Source organism: Amblyomma maculatum, chromosome 2 (genome assembly GCF_055883805.1).
Source record: "Amblyomma maculatum isolate TAMU_Amacu chromosome 2, ASM5588380v1, whole genome shotgun sequence".
Classification (NCBI taxonomy): domain Eukaryota; kingdom Metazoa; phylum Arthropoda; class Arachnida; order Ixodida; family Ixodidae; genus Amblyomma; species Amblyomma maculatum.
In genome coordinates, this window is record NC_139345.1 from 51,927,708 (window position 1) to 51,947,638 (window position 19,931).

General features: G+C 48.6%; 4 non-coding genes across 4 annotated transcripts; all 4 read left to right on the top strand.

Annotated features, from left to right (window-relative positions):
• The first annotated feature begins 2,367 nt into the window (after positions 1-2,367).
• On the top strand, positions 2,368-2,439 carry TRNAP-UGG (transfer RNA proline (anticodon UGG)). Its single transcript has one exon. It is a non-coding gene; the product is annotated as a tRNA-Pro (tRNA).
• Positions 2,440-5,187: 2,748 nt separating this feature from the next.
• TRNAP-UGG (transfer RNA proline (anticodon UGG)) lies at positions 5,188-5,259 on the top strand. Its single transcript has one exon. It is a non-coding gene; the product is annotated as a tRNA-Pro (tRNA).
• A 5,929-nt stretch (positions 5,260-11,188) lies between these two features.
• Positions 11,189-11,260, top strand: TRNAP-UGG (transfer RNA proline (anticodon UGG)). The gene has a single exon. It is a non-coding gene; the product is annotated as a tRNA-Pro (tRNA).
• An 8,127-nt stretch (positions 11,261-19,387) lies between these two features.
• On the top strand, positions 19,388-19,459 carry TRNAP-UGG (transfer RNA proline (anticodon UGG)). Its single transcript has one exon. It is a non-coding gene; the product is annotated as a tRNA-Pro (tRNA).
• Positions 19,460-19,931: the final 472 nt, after the last annotated feature.

The window sequence follows — 19,931 nt, forward strand, 5'->3', positions numbered from 1 at the left end:
GCAATAGCGGTCAGCTTCAGTTTATCCTCACTCCTCAATTTCTTTTTAGCATTACGATGGCCAGCTCACCGACCAATTATCGGTCCTCTTCGCACATTTAGCTGCGGTGTTTCCAGACGATGAATATGTCAGAGCACCATATAACTCCAGTAATTGTTCACGTTGCAGATCCCGTAACTCCAGTAGGATATGGATGATACGGATTCATTACGAACCAGAAAAAATCCGGAAGCTAAGGTGAGGGCTTAAAGTAAGACTAGTATATCTGTGTGGTTTCCTCGCGATCAGGGCACTAGCTGAACACTTCTTCGGTCACTCGACAGAGCTTAAATTCATCAGCTGTGTCAAGGCAGGGCGGATCGTCGTCCCTCCCATTCACTCAACCCATTAAAAAAGAGAAGGATACAGGTTGGCGTAGTTTCTCCGTGGAAACATAAAGATGGGGTCTCCCCACCCGAACACCCTATTCAACTAATATGGGTGCCCGCTCACACGGGTCACCCAGGCAACGAAGCAGCCCACTCTTTTGCTCGAGGATACGTCAGCCGAGCAGGGACTGCCACTGCCTGGGGAGATGCTCGCGAGCGCATGGTATCCTATCACGAAATCTCTCTCCATTACCGTGATCAACGAACCATCTACCCTCCTCCTCATAAATCTATGACTAAGCTACAACAGGTGACGTGGCGCCAGCTTCAGTCCCGTACATTCCCATCCCCCGCTTTCTTATCTTTGATCCATCCAGGACTGTTCTCGCCGCAGTGCACCCTGTGTGGGGCACCTAAAGCTGATTTTGAGCATATTATGATCAAATGCTCGGAATTCCACCCTCCAGCCACTTGGCAACTCTCCGACCTCGAGCGATGGGAGGCTGCGGTGTCCAGCTCTGACCCGGCCGTTCAAAAGCGGCTGACAGACTGGGCTTTGGGTGTCGCTGTGAAGCACCAGCTTTCGGCCACAACACGCAGCCAAGAGCCGACCCGTCATTAGAATGTAATCCCTTAAGGCTCCCAAATATAAAGTTTTTCACCACCACCACCATAAAGATGGGGAGGGTTTCAACTAAAGTTAAACAGAATTAGGCGTGCGAAAGCACGTTTTTTTTTTTTTTTTTCTCTCTCTAAGTTTCGATTTGGTCAAGCTTTAGGATATGCACACATTAGGCTACGTGTTAAAGCAAAGTTCCTCCATTTCATCGGTGAGCCGCTCTCGTTGTGCTTCAACTCGGTATAGGTATTTACGAATGCGCTGAGTCTCTAGGCGTACAGTTCGTTGTCCCGGTGTTTCGGCCGCTAGCGGCGCCCGTCGTTTCTGCCGTTTCTTCGTAAGCTTTTCCTTGCGTTGAAGGGGATCGGTAGACTCACATTTAAGGTGTCTTGTCTCCTGTTCCAACTCAGCCCGCCGGACACGGCCGCTTATTCGGCCGAGACAGTAGAACGACTCGGCTCACTCGTCATTCTGGCGTGGTTATGAGTGGCTTCCGTTAATGACCCCTGTCCCGAAACGTGAGGGAAGAATCTTCTGTCAGCGTCCGTCGACGCACTTATTAAAGACGCCCAGTGCGCGGCCCCCTACCCACCTGCTCCCTTTGCGCAGCCTCTTTTGGGTCAGCGATGTACCCCTCAGTTAGCGCTTGACTACGAGTGAACTGTTGCTGCTTTGTTTGGCACCGTCACACTCAATGTCAAGCCACGCACATCATGAAGGCCCAGTTATAGACATCGTCAAATAGTGCACTAATATATGCAGCTACTGATGATATATCGTTCACACAGCTATGCACTGCGGGCTCCTTGTGTTTAGAGAATGCCTATCGCAGTTTGGAATTCCTGTGGGAAACCAAGATCTTTCACTGTCGTTGAGTGCTTGGGCGGTTTTTTAAGAAAACGCGGCCGGGGAGAATGTGGACATTGCATGCTTGTGCAGACTTCCATACGCAATCACACGACTGAAAGCGCCTACCGCGGCGTTGCCGCATTTTGTGCAATATGCCCGGGTGACGCTCGATCATTGAAAATCAATGAAATAGAGCGAAATAATGTCCAAGCAATTGACTGCCTAGAGCCCGCATTGGGAATTGCCAATTCGTGCCCGAGTTAAGTGCAGCATAAAGCTAATCTCCAGTCCTTTTTTTTTTTTTTAATATTGCATCAGAAAATGGGGAATTGCGTGCATAACGTGAAAGCCCGTCTGAGCGATACATTGCGTGAAAATATGTGCGCCGACTCTAGCAGTTTCACCAGCGATATAGGAGCCCTTCGCGAATACAAATACGACATGCGGCGTATCTAAAGAAAAAAAAAAAAAGAACCCTTAAAACCGGATTCCCGGACACTGTGCGCGCGTTCTTCGTTTGTACATCCGTGCGGCCCGTTGGTCTAGGGGTATGATTCTCGCTTTGGGTGCGAGAGGTCCCGGGTTCAAATCCCGGACGGGCCCCTCTTATTTTGGAGTTTTTCGTTTTCAGAGAGAGTGATTCACCGCGCAAGTCAGCTATTTTTCAGTCTACGACCGTTTTGCGACGCGTCCGAAGGCACACGAATCGTGACCGAAGGAGACATTCTCGCATTTCTTGTTTTCAGTAAAAATCAATCTTGTATGACTACTTCGGACCATAGCATTTATCTCTGTCAGGAGTTTAATCTAAGGTTTTACGCAAAGAGATCTCTGTAGTACACTCGGTTTTGTTTCGGTTATTTCTGACGGGACGAGTAGCCGGGTTCAAACGGCGCTTGCTCTTGCTTGGTATAGCCTGGTCTGGTTAGCCATGCAGAGTTATCGCAAGCCGAATCTCATTAGCTGGTGGCAAGAACCGAGCTTATTTGTCAATACGGCAACGGACTTTTGAAGGTTTGAAGACAGCCGCTTTCTGGCATGCCATTCAGCCGAACTGCATAGGGGAAGTTTCTCGTCGGATGCCTCGTCTGGCGGAGGGCAGAGTTGTTATGCCGGGCTAGCCCTGTCAAGACAGTGGCGCAGCTGGTTATGAAGAGGTATGCTGCTTTCCCCTCTTGTTAAAGGGACCCGTCGGGGTGGCGCAGTGTTGCTGCGCTCAACTACTGTACCCAAGAATGCGGGATCGAATCCCGACCTCGGCGACCGCTTTTCGATGGAGGCGGAAAGCAAGGCGCCTGTGTGCGATGTCAGTGCACGTTATAGGAACCCCAGTTGGTCGAAATTTCCGGAGTCCTCCACTATGGTGTCTCTCATAGCCTTAATCGCTTTGGGACGTTAAACCCCACGCACCACCACCATCACCACCACGCACCACCACCACCGTCACCACCACCATCACCACCACTTCTTAAAGGTGGCGACACCGCTGTGTACGAGACGAATTCTGCACGGCGCCTTTCATTAGCAACTCTACTTTCCCGTCCCTAACCGGTAACTCCACAATCATGCCGTCAACCAAACTCTCCGGAAGGGTACCTAATTCCTGCACGTAGTTGCTGCAGACACAGCTTAGACCGCAGCCCTGTGTTCGCTTTGTGCGGAGGAGAAAGGCCATGCATGACCAATGGCGTTGGTCTTTGGCCAGGCTCAAGCACACGCAAGTGTGGGATCACACGCGGTAATGCGCCATTTAGGAATAACCACACTTCTTTCCTCCTTTCTACGGAATGGCGGCAGCAAATTGGAGCAAGAAGCACGGCGGTCTGTGTATGCAGCAGTCCGAAGCGGTGCTTATGGCGGCCATGGTCAACGGACCGCTTCGTTCTTTGACTATTTTCCAATGGCACTGCATTTCCAGCATCGCAGGAAGTGCTGCGGGCTTCTGCACGGACCACTTCCTTCATCTCCCTACCGGTGATTGAAAGGGTTGATCCTTGTCATGATCCACGCCTCAGCACTGCAAGCACGCAACCTTTCATGTACGCATACTGAGACGCCTTGACACAATTAAAGCTACCTTGTGCTCTCTTCACTAAATCGTACCAGTGCATTTTAACGCGACTTCATTAAGGATCTAGTGTCGCATAAGATCTGGCGTCGTCGTTGGCCGTGAGAGAAAAATGCCTATGGATTCGTGAAATCTTATGCCTCTCTCCCATCAGCTCCAACCTCGTTTTGCACTAAAGAGTTATGAAATTTGACTTGAAAAATTAAGCGTCACACAAATATGCAGCACTGAGCTACAAGAAAGAACTATTAAAGGATTACGCAGTAAGCAACATACTTCGTTGCTTACACCGAAACGCGAATGGTAGCGAGCGTGAGACAATTCTTGGCGACACGTTCCATTTTGCTTCAAATATTTTCATATCAAGTATAAGAGGGGAATAACGAGACATCTGTTGATGCAAAATGAACTCAAGCAGTAGCCATGCTGTCGACCTACCTGGGCGAGTAAATATGATTTACGGCTCTGTTTTTTAATGAATTTTCAACATGAGCACAGGGGGGGGGGGGGGGGGGGGAGTTAATCAGGTGAGCCCGAACCACGGTGTACGTGCAAAAGTTCCAGAGCACGGACCACCTGTTGTCCTTTGCTCCGGATTAACTTGATATTCTGAGCAATTCTTTCAACTTTTGTTTGCTAGAAAAAGGACTCAGTCGCTGTAAGATCAGGGTATAGTGGCCTGAATATATATTTTTTTTTTCACCTCATGAAATGAGGTTCTTTTCGTGACGGAGAAAGTGCAAAGCATAGCTGGTTTGCTCGCACCATGATCATTAGGACGACGGAAATCGCCTACCCCGGCATTCAGAAGTTGGGGGGGGGGGGGGGGGGGAGGGGGGGGACGTGCAATCATGGGAAATCAGTGAACACACAGCAAAAGAACATCCGCACTTTTTAATTGCAGCAGCAGGTACATATAGTATGATGAGGTAGCTCAAAAATAATAAAGAATAATATGCCTTTGCCCGTGCCACTAAGTATAACGGACTTAAGAAAAAGAGGGGGCTGTCTGTCGACCTTGAAGCAGCGGGTACAGGTGTTCCGTGAGCACACAGCCACAGCTTCCTTTTTCCTTCCCATCAAGTTCCTCAATATATTGCGCGAACTAATACGCACCGCCTCTAGAATTTTGACGAGGTGCACAGAATGTCTTCCTGAATACAAAATGCGTCTCGCCTTAGAGATAACAAAAACACACAAAAGACCGTAAAAACCGGATGCCTAGAAATTCCTACACGCAGGCGTGCAATTTAATCAGGATCGTCGTCGCCGTGATAGCAAGCGGCCCGTTGGTCTAGGGGTATGATTCTCGCTTTGGGTGCGAGAGGTCCCGGGTTCAAATCCCGGACGGGCCCAAGTGCTTTTTGGAACTTTCGTATTCTCCAAATCTAGCATCACGTACCCTAGATTACTCGACTTGTGGGCACACAGCACCTAAGGCTTGTTATTCACGCGTCTGAGCAAGCATGTACCCTGACCAATTATAGAGCTTGAGGGCAACTTCCTCTATAGTTTTCTTCCATAACCATAAATTTAAACTGCTCTAGGAAACAGTTCAAGTTATTTTTTACTTTGACGTCTTCCATAACTGCACCTAGTAACATATTGGATATTTACTCCTAATTCGCAATTAACAAAATATTAATAATTAGTTGTATGCTATTAGTACAGTGCAATTACACTGGACGCAAGTTATTCAGCAATGCTTGACTTCAAGGTGTAACATAATATTTATTATTTGATCACAATTAAGAAATTAACGATAAATAAATATAACTTACAACTAGACCACTTAAGTTACACTCGACATAAGCTATGTAGTAACACATGACTTGAAGCTGGTGATGCATAGTGCTCGATATTTATTTGCTGCTAACAAAACAGCAATAATGAATTAAAATATAAAACTAATCCACTGGAATTATAATGGCCAACACCTATCTAACGATGCATAACTTGAGGCTCTAGCAAAAAGGTTTATATTTAATTACGACTAACAAATCAGCGATAGTTCTACACTTAGACAACCGCAGTTATATGCACCATAAGCCAAATATATGCGGTTTTAAGCTGTAGCATAAAGTAGATTATATCATAATTAACAAATTAGCGCTAATTATTACAAACTCACTATAGAGCCCTGCAATTTTACTCATTACAAGCTACCCAGTGGTATACAACTTGAGGGTGTAGCATTATGCTTAATTTTTAATTGCAGTTAAGAATTTCGCGATAAATAACACCTACAGCGAGTTTATTTATGGCATAAGTTATCTAATGATATATGACTTGGTGGTGTAGTATATGACTTAGTGGTGTAGCATATTGCACAATATTTAATTACCTTTAAAATCATCGAAAACTAGTGAAAAGCTAGATTAGTTCCGCGAACTTATACTCGAGATAAGCTATTCAGCGATATATGACTATCTGTCGCATAATGTAACGGGCCGCAAAGCCGATGAAGTCCTATGCGCAGGGTAAGAAGTCAGTGGTGCGAGCGGAGAGCATGATACGACTGACTGCTGACACAGTGCCCCTGACGTCCCGTTTTCCACGAAGACCTTCAGCGTAACAACTTGGCGGAGGCTTGCAGGGTACAACCGACCTCGTCAGCAGCGGCTCTACCACTTGGACCTCGCCGCAGTCGACGCCTTGCCGGTTTGCCACCTTCCATTATTCCTGAAATGGCCTTGGACGGAGGCGCCGCGCCCAGGTCATCATCGAGCACCTTCTGGCCGCATTACTGCCGGTGAGGATGTGGACGAATGGCTGACGCACTACCAACGCATCAGATATGTCCCATTCAACAGCCATCTACGTATCCACTGCCTCAGCATCAGCCACTGTCTCTCGACGCAGCGGACTATGATGTGTACCAGATGCTCCACCAGTCCCGACACTACCTAAATTGACATACCCCGCGATCGCACCACGAAACACATGTGCGCTCTAACGAGCCGCCGTCAGTCAACTTCGAGGAGAACATGACATCAAATGCCTTCCATATGGGTCCTGACAGCATTGATGCCTTCCCGAGGCGGACTTTTTGTCCGTCCGTCCTCGGTTTGCTACCGGTGTGGCAATCCTGACCACATCTCGCGGATTTGCAATCGTCGACGCTCACCTCGCTACGGTACCATCACCTATACTGCGGAGCCAGGCTTACGTATCTTTCCCATCGTCCCAGCAGCAGTATCTTTCCCATCGTCCGCCTTTCCACTCACCTGATACACCGAACCATTCCTAGGCCAGCACGAGGACCCCTCCCCCGGAATCGGATCGCAACATGACTCCTCCTCCTCCAGCGTTTCGCACACGCCGGTCTCCATCGCCATGTCGGCGCTCACACCCCAACCGGAAAAATAGTCAGCGCGACCGATGGAAGTGAGGTCGCTGAAAGTCTGCTGTATACCAACGTACCTCCGCATGTTTTAAAGCTCAAAAACAATGTTAAACAAAACAATGTGGATGGTGTAGTCACATCGGCTCTTGCGGATACCGGTGCAACTGTTTCGATAATGTGTTTAGGATTTAAACTTTGCTCGTAAAGTGATGTTTCAGTGTTCCCCATACGTCCACATTCTGCGGAGTAAGCGGCGAATCGTTGCAGCCTTTGGGAGTGTGTAGTGTAGAAGTCGAACTGGGCGGACCAGTTTTTTTTTTTTTTCAAACAAAATTTATTGTTATTGCCCGTTCCACCCATGATGTGATTTTAGGCTGCGACTTTTTGAAAATGTGTGGCTCTACCGTAGAGTGTGGAAGTGGGGCTTTTTATTTCAAGCAGACACTTGTGCCTAATTAATGTCTTAGAAAGTTCGTACGATGCGAGAACTGTGTTTAGCGTCTCTGAAGACACAGTCATACCATCGTGGACTGCAGTGTGCGTCCAAGTTCACCTGTCGCCTCTCGGTGATGACGCCTTTGAAGCTCTAGTAGAGGTTATTTATTCGGCGTGTGTTAAGAGGAATATACTTGTGCCTCATTGTTTGATTTCTGTGGTGAACAGTCGTGCGGGGTGTGGGCAATGAACTGCTCCCTTAGCCCGCTGTTCTACCAGCTGGATCGAAGCTTGCCTCCTGTGGACATAATAGGCCCTCCGCTATGGCCTCAGTCGGAGTCGCTTGAACCGAACCTCTTCCGCCTTCGTCACCAGAATCGACAATAGCGCGCATGGTGGGCACGAATCTCAATAGTACTCAACGCCAGGACCTGGTGGACCTCCTGCTCAAACACTCATCTTTTTTTTTTACTTCGCCCATCCTTCAGGACCGGCTTCTTTTCCTGATTCTCGCATTCGCCACATGATCTACAACGGTTCTTCCTGCCGCTTCGCCAGAAGCCTTATCGAGTATCAGCATCCGGGCGCAACATAATCAATGAACAAGTCCGAGACATGCTACACAAGGGGGTCATTCAGGAGTCTTGCAGGCTTAGGCCGGCTGCTGTAATGGTGTGCAAGAAGGATGGTACGTGGCGGTTCTGCACGGATTATCGACGTCTGGACGCCATCATACGCCAAGAAAGACGTGTATCCGCTTCCTCGCATAGATGACGCCATAGATTGCCTTTCTGTTGCCTCTCACTTTTCTTGCGTCGATTTAAGATCCGGCTACTGGCAGATTCCTGTACACTCTGATGATAAGAAAGAAACGGCATTTGTCACGCCAGACAGACTTTTTGAATTGAATGTTACGCCCTTCGGGCTTCGAAACGCGTCTGTAACTTTAAAGGTTTATGGACACGGTACTGCGTGGCTTAAATTGGGACATTTGTATATGTTACCTAGATGATGTAGTTCTTTTTGGAACGATTTTCAGTGAACACAACAAACGCCTAGCTGTTGTCCTGGGCTGTTTACGTAACACCGACCTTATTCTTAATTCCAAGAAGTGCCGGTTTAGCAAACGGCAGGCAGTGGCGCTCGGACATCTTGTTGTTGAACACGGAGTGCGACCTGATCCCCAGAAAACGGCAGCTGTCGAATCGTTTCAGCCACCTCAGACTGTCAAAGCGCTTCGCAGCTTTTTGGGGTTATGCTCTTATTTCCGTCGTTTTATACACCGCTTTGCTGATATCGCCGCCCCGCTTACGAGTCTGGTGCACAAAGGCGCTTCTTTCGAATGGACCTCCGAATGTGAAGCCTCCTTTCGATAGCTCAAGTTTCTGTTGACGTCGCACCCTGTTCTATACCACTGCGATCCTGCTGCGTCAACAGAAGTTCACACGAATGCGAGTGGTGTTGGCATTGGGGCTGTTCTGATTCAGCGCTGCAATGTACAAGAACATATGTTATTGCATACGCAAGCCGTACTTTAAACAAGCCCGAGCAGAACTATACGATCACTGAGCAGGAATGTCTAGCAGTGGTCTTTGGCTTTGGTCGTACTTACACGGCCTCCCGTTCAGCATTGTAACCTACCACTCGCTCTGCTGGCTTGTCAACCTTCGGGATCCCAATGGCCGTCTCGCGCGATGGGCCCTTTGCCTCCAGGAGTATGCCTTCGAGGTGGTGTATAAGACTAGCCGACGCCACGTCAACGCAGACTGTCTATCACGTCTTGCCCTAGCCACCACTGAGTGTGACGCTGACAACTTCGATAATTACATATCTGTTGCGGTTGCAGAGTTTCTGGACCTTCAACTGTTTAAATCAAAACAGCAAAAAGATCCGGGCCTCACGCTTCTCTACAAAGCCCCGCAGACCCGTCGATGTACCAGCCGTTTTTGTGTGCACGATGGTATCCTGTGGAAGAAGAACGATTCTTAAGTGGACCCACGTTAACTACTTGCAGTTCCCCAAAGCCTATGTTCGTTTGTTTTGCGCGCATTGCACGACGATCCCACGTCTGGTCATCTCGGATCAGCTCGGACGCTCCGCCGTACCTAAGAACTATTTTATTGGCCTAAAATGCGATCGAGCACTGAGAGATATGTGGCCAGTTGCACACAATGTTAGCGTCACAAACCCCGTACACTTGCTCCCGCTGGGGTGTTGCACCATCTGCCTCCTCCCAGAGTGCCCTTTGAACAAGTTGGCATTGACCTGTTGGATCCATTTCCAAAGTCTTGCTTTGGCAACCGCTGTATTGTCGTTTGCGCCGAATATGTTACTCGGTTCTGAGAAACGGTGGCTATTTCATCACCTATTGCTAATAAAGTCTCGATGTTTCTGCTCCGCTCAGCGATCTTACGCCATAGACCACCGCGGGTGATAATAAGTGTCCAAAGCCGTCAGTTCACGGCTGATGTTGTCGAGGAGCTCCTCGGTCTATGTGCAACGAATTTTCGCTACTCTACACCATATCACCCGCAGACGAACTGTTTGACAAACCGCAGAAATAGGACGTTGACAAATATGTTTTCAATGTACATGGCCGCGGATCACAAGAACTGGGACACCATCCTTTCTTTCTTCTGTGGAAAGGGGGAAAAAAAAAAGGAAACACCAGCATTCGTGGCACAGTTCAGTGCCCTTCACGTGTCGCGATATTCCATTGCAAACGAACTTAACTATACTGACAATTACCTCGAGTTTTTCTAGCCCACCTTGTTAGGCTTCCAACGAGTCTAACGCTTCACGTTTGCCTACTGCTCAAATAGGGCGTTAACCATGCGTAACTTAGCCTCAACGGACACGCGGGGCTGCAGAGAACGGACGCCCTGCCGTCACGAGCTTTGGGTTAACACAGGGGCGTGCGCATTCGGTTCATCTTTTGTTTAACCTCTGAACACAATCGAACGAAGGAAGGCGCCTATAATGGTGTTGCCTCGCTTTGAGCAACACGCTTCTAACTGCAGTAATACTGCCTGTCCTTGTCTTTACTCTCTCGTTGTCGTTCTCCGTCGCAGCGCTCGTAATTTGCTTCTAACTGAGGCATTATAACGGTAAATAAGCGAGTCAAGAGCAAAATAATGTCCGTGTGAACAAACAGCTCCAACGAGCATTAGGAGTAGCGATGACCTGAATACATTCAGTACAACACAAAGATGACTTACTCAATTCGCATGCCTCGTGTATTGCGCTAGAAAGGAGGAATCGCAACTATAACATAAAAGTCAGTCTATAGAAAGCAAATGCGTCGAACGATATATATTACGCGAAAAAATGCCCCCAGCTGCCTCTAAATTCTGACCAGCCGTACGACCGGCCATCATGAATACAAATGCGTATCGAGGCTTAGATAAAACAAAAATAATGATAAACCTAAAAAACCGGATCCCGACGCGTTTATATACGCAAGCGCGCCCTTGTGTCCGCGCGCGTTGTTCGCTCATCTGTGCGGCCCGTTGGTCTAGGGGTATGATTCTCGCTTTGGGTGCGAGAGGTCCCGGGTTCAAATCCCGGACGGGCCCGTCTTATGTTTTGGAAGTTCTTTTCTTAAGCAGAAGCATGTGATTCATTGTTACCATGGGATTCACTGTGAGCACACTGCAGCAGTTTCTGACACGTCCGCGGTCTTACGAATCATGATCGCATAAAGGAAAGCTTCACCTACAGTGTGATTTTTATTAAAAATGGACCCTGTGCATGGTTTTTAACAATACATTTTGTTCTGAAAGCACTGTGATTGCTACCCATGATCACATGATCAATTTCGGAAGCCAGAATTTTTAAATTTCAATACTTAAGCTGCGGCGGAGCATCGAAAGCTGACGCGTCATTTGCACTGGCGCCTTATCAATTACGCTGCCTGGGGTACACTATCATATATGCATTATCAAGCACTATCAATGATTTCTCGATCACTGTGAGACGCGCATGCGATGTCTGCATCAGCGATGTTGGCACCTAGTCAAATAACGTTTCATTGGGAGCAATTTGTATCTCGCTATCATCAGCAGCACACACGTTTGATAGCAAACGTTAAAAGCGCGTACGTTGTTCTTTTTTGACTATCTGCGTCGATGCTTGCTCGACGGCAGAAACATATAATCTTTAAAAAATTGAGTTTAAAAATTAAAGATGTTTTTTTTTTTTTTTTTCACCATGGTATTGAAACTCATGACGCCTAGACCGAAAACGATTCTGACATGACCATACTGAAGTCAATGGACATAGAGTATAACCCCCGAAATCCGCGCCAAATGCAGATTGGTGCCACCGTAATCTGCTTGTACAAACGACCGACACTGACGACTACTGAGCTTCATTTCTTTGCTCTTCCTCATCCATAATAGCTTTTGTTTCCAGTGAAAGTAGTCGTCTTGTCTTCGGAACGCTGTAATGTATCGATACGGGCCAGCTTAAATTCATCCGCGGTATCCCCTTTTAACGATGGGGTAGCCAACGCAACGGCCAATCCGGGCCGTCTTTGTAGCTGTCAGCTGCAGTGTTTCCGGCCGATGAATACATAGCTATTCCTCGTGCGCACCACGCAATGCTTGCAAGATGGTCATGAGGCTAGTTTGCGTTCACTGAGAAGAAATGCTCTACGTCCTGATTGGTTTGGTTTGGTAAAACTTTATTTCCCACAGTAGGGGTCCTGGAGGACACTCGGCTAGGCGCCAGGTGTAGAGGGCAGCTCCCACGTCGGCACAGAGGGCCCGAAGCTCTCCGCCGCCGCGCGGGCCTCCTGGACAGCCCGGAGCTGATCATGTAGTGAAGCACTTTTTAACACTTTGTCCCAACGTTCCTTGTTCTTGGCGTATAGGCGTCGCTCGATGCACAACCTCACAGCATATGGTTTAAGTCTACACGGTCACTGCACCGTTCACACACATGTTGTCCGTCGTAGTCTGGGTCGATGTGCTTCATGCGCCGAGGGTTGGGGTATGAGTTCGTTTGGAGCAAGCGTAACGTGACTGATTGGCTGCGGGTTAATTTCTTATCCGGGAGGGGAAATGCTCGTCTGCCTAGATAAAAGTGCTTAGTGAGCTCGTTGTACGTGAATAATTGATCTCTGTACTCGATATGTGGAGTAGCAGGGGAAACCGGAGGGACGCGGTCGATGAGTCCTCGCGCCGCCTCGTGTGCGATCTCATTGAGATTCCGCAGGCCGCCCCCTAAGCTGCCCATGTTTGCCGCGAACCATACGATGGAGTGATCGGTGATGTTACTTCCGCCTAAGATCCGTAGCGTCGTCTTGTCTATCCCGCCCTTGGCGAAAGCTCGAGTGGCTGCTCTAGAGTCGATGTATACAGTTGTGAAGTTCGAGTCTTTTAGAGCTAGTGCTATCGCTGCTTGTTCAGCTACCTCTGGCTTCTTGGTGTAAAGTGTGAGTGAGTTGCGCGTAAGCCCGTGTCCGTCGAATACTGCTACCGAGTAGGCATGCTTTCCCGGTATGTACGCTGCATCCACGAAAGCTGTCTGGTTGGGGAACTGTGCCGCGTCCGCAGCGAGGGCTTTGGCGCGGGCGAGCCTTCTTCCTTGATTGTGGATCGGGTGTACGTTTCTTGGGAAGGGGGACACTTTGATTGCTTCTCGCACGACTTTAGGTAACTGCAGGACGTTGTCCTTTTCTACTATGGTGTTCAGGCCGAGCTTAACGAGAATCTCTCTGCCCGCTTTGGTGCTTGATAGGCGTGCAATCTGTGCCGTGTGCTGTGCCTCGATGATTTCGGCAAGGGTATTGTGCACTCCTAGCTGTAAGAGTAGTTCAGTGGAGGCATTATCGGGGAGCCCCAACGCTGTCTTGAAAGCTCGGCGTATGTGTATTTCAAGCCTTCTCTGATGTTCCTTTTTCCAATTGAGCATTGCAGCCACGTCCCGATAATGCGGCGTGGTTCTAACGAGAAAGATTGCTCGAGCTCTGACTGGGTATTTCTGAATTAAATGTGCTTCTACGAGCCAAAATTCACCAGTGATGATCAGCGCGAGAGCAGATTCACTGTGAACTCTGATGCTATTTGCAAAGTGAATTTCCTCAAATTCATTTCGCAAAAAGAAAGAAAAAAGGAGAAGGGTTCAACGCTGCTGAACCAAATATGGAGCGAAAACATTAGCTGCGGGTGACCGAGCGTTCTTCTTCTTCTTCGTTGCCGTCTTCTTCTTCTTCTCCTTCTTCTTTTTCGTCGTCGTACTATTCTTCGTCTTCTTCTTCTTCGTCTTCTTCTTCTCCGTCGTCTTCTCCTTCTTCGTCGTCGTCTTCTTCTTCGTCGACTCCTTCGCGGCTATTCAAGGTCATTCCTGACTGCGGCCACGGACTACGCGACGAGCCGAACCTGGTGTAGTATTGCTTTCGCAATAAGAGGAAAGATGGAAGACGAAGTGCTATCCCAGCGGGAACATAGAATGTATATATGTAGCTGCCGCTTAGATATTAGATTTTTTTTTTTATAATTGAGCGCCTAAATTGTACTCAACGGTGACTTCAGCCCATGCGAGCCCCAAGCTAGATCATGGCACCTATTTCGGAAGCGCATCGCAAGTTTCACTTACGGTACGTCCCTTCTGTTACGTCCGTTTAGCTGCGATGACGTAAACATCTACTACGTGTGAATGTGAGACCAATGAGAATATTCATTATGGGCCTAACGTTACTGGCCAACCTTGAACCGAGGTCGGCGGAGTTGGAGGCCGGTTGGTGTACACCGACTCGATCGGCTAGATTTTCCAGAAGCGGTGGTAGCGCTATTGGTACCGCTCCCCCTGTCATCCCTTCCCTCTACTTCCCAGGGGAGATCACGGGGGATCTCCCCGGGCCCGCTCCCGGCTGTGGGCCGCTGCGTAGAGATTCCCGCATTTTTTTGGAACCTTCGGGTTCTTTCGCCTACGGGTGCAAACACAGACCAAGCTTGTCCTTCGGGACCAATTCTTTTATATTCGATTGGATTAAGCCTGTTATACCTAGAGTGACACGTTCAGAGGCATTATTTTATTCTCTTTTTGGTTGCCTCACCATATTTGATGATGATGATGATGTCCTTTCTTCCTAAGCCCGTTATACCTAGTGTCACGGGCAGAGGCACATTATTTTATGTTTTTTTTTTTGGGGGGGGGGGGGGGGGGTAGCCTCACCATAATATATGTCCTTTCTTCCTAGCCCGTCATACTTTGTGGCACGGGCAGAGGCTCTTTATTTTTCTTTCCTTTTGCATGCCTCAGCATAATATATGTCCTTTCTTCCTAAGCCCGTCATACACAGTGGCACGGGCAGAGGCTCTTTATTTTTCTTTACTTTTGCATGCCTCAGCATAGAATATATATATCCTTTCTTCCTATCGCTCCCCTCTATACTTCCCCTCGCTATCCTCTCCCTATCCCCTTTTCTTTCCCGCCGGCCACCGCTCAAGTGCTTCAGTTTTTTTAGATAGCAGTTGTCGCGGCCGGCAATACTCTTTTCCTTCTTTTTGATTATTTAAAAAAAAATGAACCACTACCACCTCCACCACCTATTGGTACCGAGTATTTGGAAGCACAGAACGAAGGGGACTATTTACAAAAAGCAGCGCGAAAAGCTGCCAGCTAGACGGTGGAGAAGTGAGGCATGAGAACATGAACCGGCTCTGCTTGCGAGGTCACGTCGTAAATACCACTCACGGCTAAAGGCAACGGGTATTCGCCTAGCAAGCCAGCGCCACCGTGCGAGCAGCGGAGAGAGTATACACTGCAGGATCGCTCCGGCGCAGTCGGCGTAGCAGACCGTGTAGCATAGCGCGAAATCGAAGGCATCACAAAATAAATAGGTCGACTAAATGTATCTTTCGACAGCGATTTACGCTTTGGATGGTTTAATTCTCAGTGGTTGTTTTTTTAATTTGCTAAGACAATTCAAATGCGAGGCGCGCTTTTTTGAAGCAGGATGTGTGTAAGTAAAGGAGGCGATGTCCGGCTCCTTTGGAAAAAGGAAATTTCACGCCTCCGACGACCAACGCGCAGCCGCACTTCCTCTTAATAAACGCTAGCATTAGATTAGCTTGCAGTTCTGTCTGTTTTTAGGGAGTGTTTGCGCATGGCTAGCACATCCAGCGCCACAACGCGTGTCAGTTGTTATAGTGTGGCGACACGGGATAATTTCAATAGAGAGATTTAGCTTACCGTGATCCGCGATCCGCCACCGTGATCAGCTGCCGTGCGTGGGCGGGGCGCACAAGCTGACTGGTCCCGACGCGGCCGGTCTATGTGCTGACATCAAGTATGTGGCGCCATCTATCGGCGTCAAAGAGATCTGGGCATGCGCAGTGGAACGCGCGGTTGCGGGTCACGGTAAGCTAAAACTCTCTAATGGCTCAACGATGCGGCACCCGAACTTCCTGTGCACAGAAATCTGTCAGAATTTTAAACAGCGATTTCGGCTAAAACATGTCCCTGAATGCAACATAAACTGTGTCTGTGCAAAGTCGGAAGCCCTTTGATGGCGCCATTGAGAAAAACGAATAATTTTGCGCCGCGTACCTAACCGCATAGGCTGCGTTGCCACCGTGTATTTATAATATTTATAGCATGACAATTCTAGAACTTTGTGACAACGCCCCAATACTCCCGACGTCCTGACGCTGAGTGCAGGACAGCAAGAACAACAAAGAATGGTACGATTTTAACGCACGGCTGGTTCACACTGGGCGACTCGCGGAGGTCGCGCGACACTATTCGTCACGGAGGGGGCGATTAGTCACGGAGGGGGAGACCCGAACGAGTCGCCAGCGACCCCGTTTGAGGTAGATGTCGCTCGCTGACCGATGTCTTGTGACGCGACTTCAAGTCGCAGAACTCGTCAGCCAACCCGCGACGCTTCTGCCTTCTTCCTTGGGCGGGAAAATTCAACTGTGCATGCGCGCGTGTGCACGAATTACTGCTTCCGCAGTTGTTGGGCACACATGTTAAGGATCACTGCGAGAGTGAAGCGTACTAATTCGCGTTTGTACTCGTACTCTTTATCATGTGCTCGACGCTCCGGCATGAGGGGATTTCGTGATTTGCTAATGCGCGAGACCGCAAACAACAGCGCGCATACCACCGCCGCTTCCGTCTTCGTCGAACTAGAGCGCTTTTGACTGTCGAAACAGCCCTAAAGATGGGCATAACCGTAAGATCTACTTCCTCGCTGATAATTGCACATATTCATACCCGAAATGAGTCTGAATTGATCTACCACTAGCGCGGTAGCAGAGGCCGTAAAGGCGCGAAAGTCGGCTCTTCGTATCTCGTTCGGCGAAGGGATTGTCGGGAAGCGAGTCGCATGCCGGTGTGAACACTCGGTGTCGATCGGCGCTTGTCGCCGGTCTCCCGAGGACCTCCGTGACGAATTGAGCCGCGCGACCTCCGCGAGTCACCAGTGTGAACTAATCGAGAAGCACGCGGGCGAAAGCTTGTCTGTCTCCGGCAAAAGCGTGTCTCCTGCTCGACTGCCCGGCACTCCAAACCAGGGACCCTCCCTTCCTCTTTTTCCCGCCAGCGTGCTCCCTCTCCCCCGTCACCACGGCTCCCATAATCCCTTTTAGCGAGGAAGTCTCCGGTCCACCTGCAGCGCCGCGCATCTTTCTTTCTCAAGCGGCCAGCTCAACAAGGGGGTTTTGCCACTGCCCCTTTCGCGGGAAGTGGTCCCACTCTGGAAGCCGCGTCCCTTTGTCATCGTCCGCCGCTTCTTTGCGGAAGACGGAGTACGTGGAGAGGGCATGTTAGCCTGGGCGACGTGCACCTCGAACCACAACAGCGGTTGAGGCCGTAATGAGCTGCGTGATCAGCGGGCTGTTGAACTGGGCGTTGAACGTTAGCCCGAAGGTCGCAGCGAAGGGAAGTGGGTACAGTGACCCCTTTTCAACCACTGTCGAGTCGTCACAAATGCAGCAAATAGTCTTCCCCGCGTGCCGTTGTTTTCTGAAATCCGCATATATATATTTGCTATCGAATGGAAACGTACTGCGGCAGGCACAACAGATGTATTTGTGAGGGTAGACGGAGAACAACGTTAGAAATTCTGAACTTTTTTTTTTTTTTGCGTTCTAGAAAGTTGTATAATTATGTATCGATCACCTATCAATTGGACGAGTGTCGGTTTTATAACACGTAGGATGGCCATCTTCATTTGCGTTCGCAATGAGAACAAAATACTTGCCCTCTATTCTCGACTGACGTTTGGGGAGGAAATTTAGATCGATGTTGCACACAATTGCTGCTTTCATAGCATACATCCCACGGTAACCGACATGCGCTGTAACGTTTACCGCGAGACAGCCTCAATCAAGTGACTATAAATACAGTTGTCAAACAGGATTTATGAAGAAATGATATATGTTCGCGCCTGCAGAGTCGGCAACGCAACGATTTTGTGTTTAAAATCAGATGTCTTTGCTAACTGAGAACGCAGCAGCTAGCATCCTCCTTCCGCGCTTGTGCTCTTCGCCGCGAGCAGCGCTCCTGTCGATGCCGGAGTTGCGTTCGCCCGTTGCATTCTTTTGGCTGCTGGCTACCATTCTGGCGAAAAACTGAGAATTTTTGGGATAAGTAAGGCTTCATGTCCGGCCCTCGGTTCATTGCGGTTTCTGTGGCATGTTCGCTTGGAATGGCTTAGAGTGAACACTAACGTTCTTCATGATTAAGTGAAACCTAGAAACGAATAAATAGTGCTGAAGCCACGCTGTACGAAGAAATAGAGGTACAACCCCAGAATTTTAAACGGCTGTATACAGGAGGTCTTCATGAATACAAAGATGGATCTCGGCATAGTGATCAAAAAAGGAAGATATCGAAACCCGATTTACATGAATTACGCAAGTGCGTCGATCTACGAGTGCGGTGCAATGATGGTCTAACACCGCATCCCAACAATCCAGGAACACGTGCTCAACTGTTTCAGGTTTCCTACATAGTAGACAGTTTGAGCCCCAAGGTACAAAAAGGCCCTTTTCTTCCATCCATGTTTTTACTGGGAGGGTTCCTGTATGTAATTTAAAAAAGAATGTTTTTACGCCCGGTGCAACAGTCATGTTTTTAACTCGCTTGAGCACGTCTTTCCCTGGGCCTTCACAGTATAAGGTTCTGTACAATGGAGCTGGGAACAATTGTGAAATAAGATCCTTGTACAGCCGCTTAGGTGGTACCGTCGCTAAATAGTCTACAGAGTACCGCACGCGCAAAAACCTGAACGACCACACCACTTCTCGCAGGAAGCGTGACACAGTGCATCCCCGAGCAGAGCATGAAGAGACTATAAACTCTGGAATTGCACTAGATAGCATGATTTGCATAAAGGTTACTGGTGCCATTGACGCCACGTCGAATTCGGTACTTGACAACTGTTAATGATGATTTTCAGTATGACCTCATCATGCTATTGGGCCTTCACAGTATTTGGAGGAGTAGGATGGCTTATAGACACTGTGATGTCGATGCACGATCTGTATGTGATTATTTTGTTGAACAAGTGTAGAAACTAAAAGAAATTTTGAAGCAGCAAGAAGCTGCGGAGGAGGTTTTGAGTCTGATGGGAGAACTTGTGGTAATGAAAGTCCATTAGACACGGTTGTCAGCCAAGGGGCATGGCAACCACGATCTTTTACTGATGTATTTGTACCAATTCATGCAATAAAGAACAAAAAAGCGGCCCGTTGGTCTAGGGGTATGATTTTCACTTTGGGTGCGAGAGGTCCCGGGTTCAAATCCCGGACGGGCCCGTTTCATTTTTGGAGCATTCCTTTTTCACAGGGAGAGCAAATACATAGACAGCTCCTGGCCTCTAACCTTTTGCATATGGAACTCTAACCTTTTGAATGCAAACATTTTGGTTGAGTCGCTTTTTTGTTCAGTACATTTGAAATCGGTACGTGACGCGTCCGAGTGCACACGAATTGTGGCAGCCTGTCTAGGCTGTGGCGACAACTCCATTCAATTCTTTGTCCTTAGCGAAAATCTATTCTTTGTCCTTAGGACAATCGCGTATGGCTATGTTAGCTTTCGGCCCCAGAGCCGAACTCGTTGTGTAAATGCCTGTAAATAGTGTATAAAGCTTTTTCGTCATCTCACCAGCGCCGACTCGGATTCATCGCTACCGCCCAGGGAGCTGACAACCCTCGTTCACGAAACGGGTGACGAGGGCTACGCAACCAACTCCTTGGCACAACCTTGTTGACGGTGGGATACTGTGTG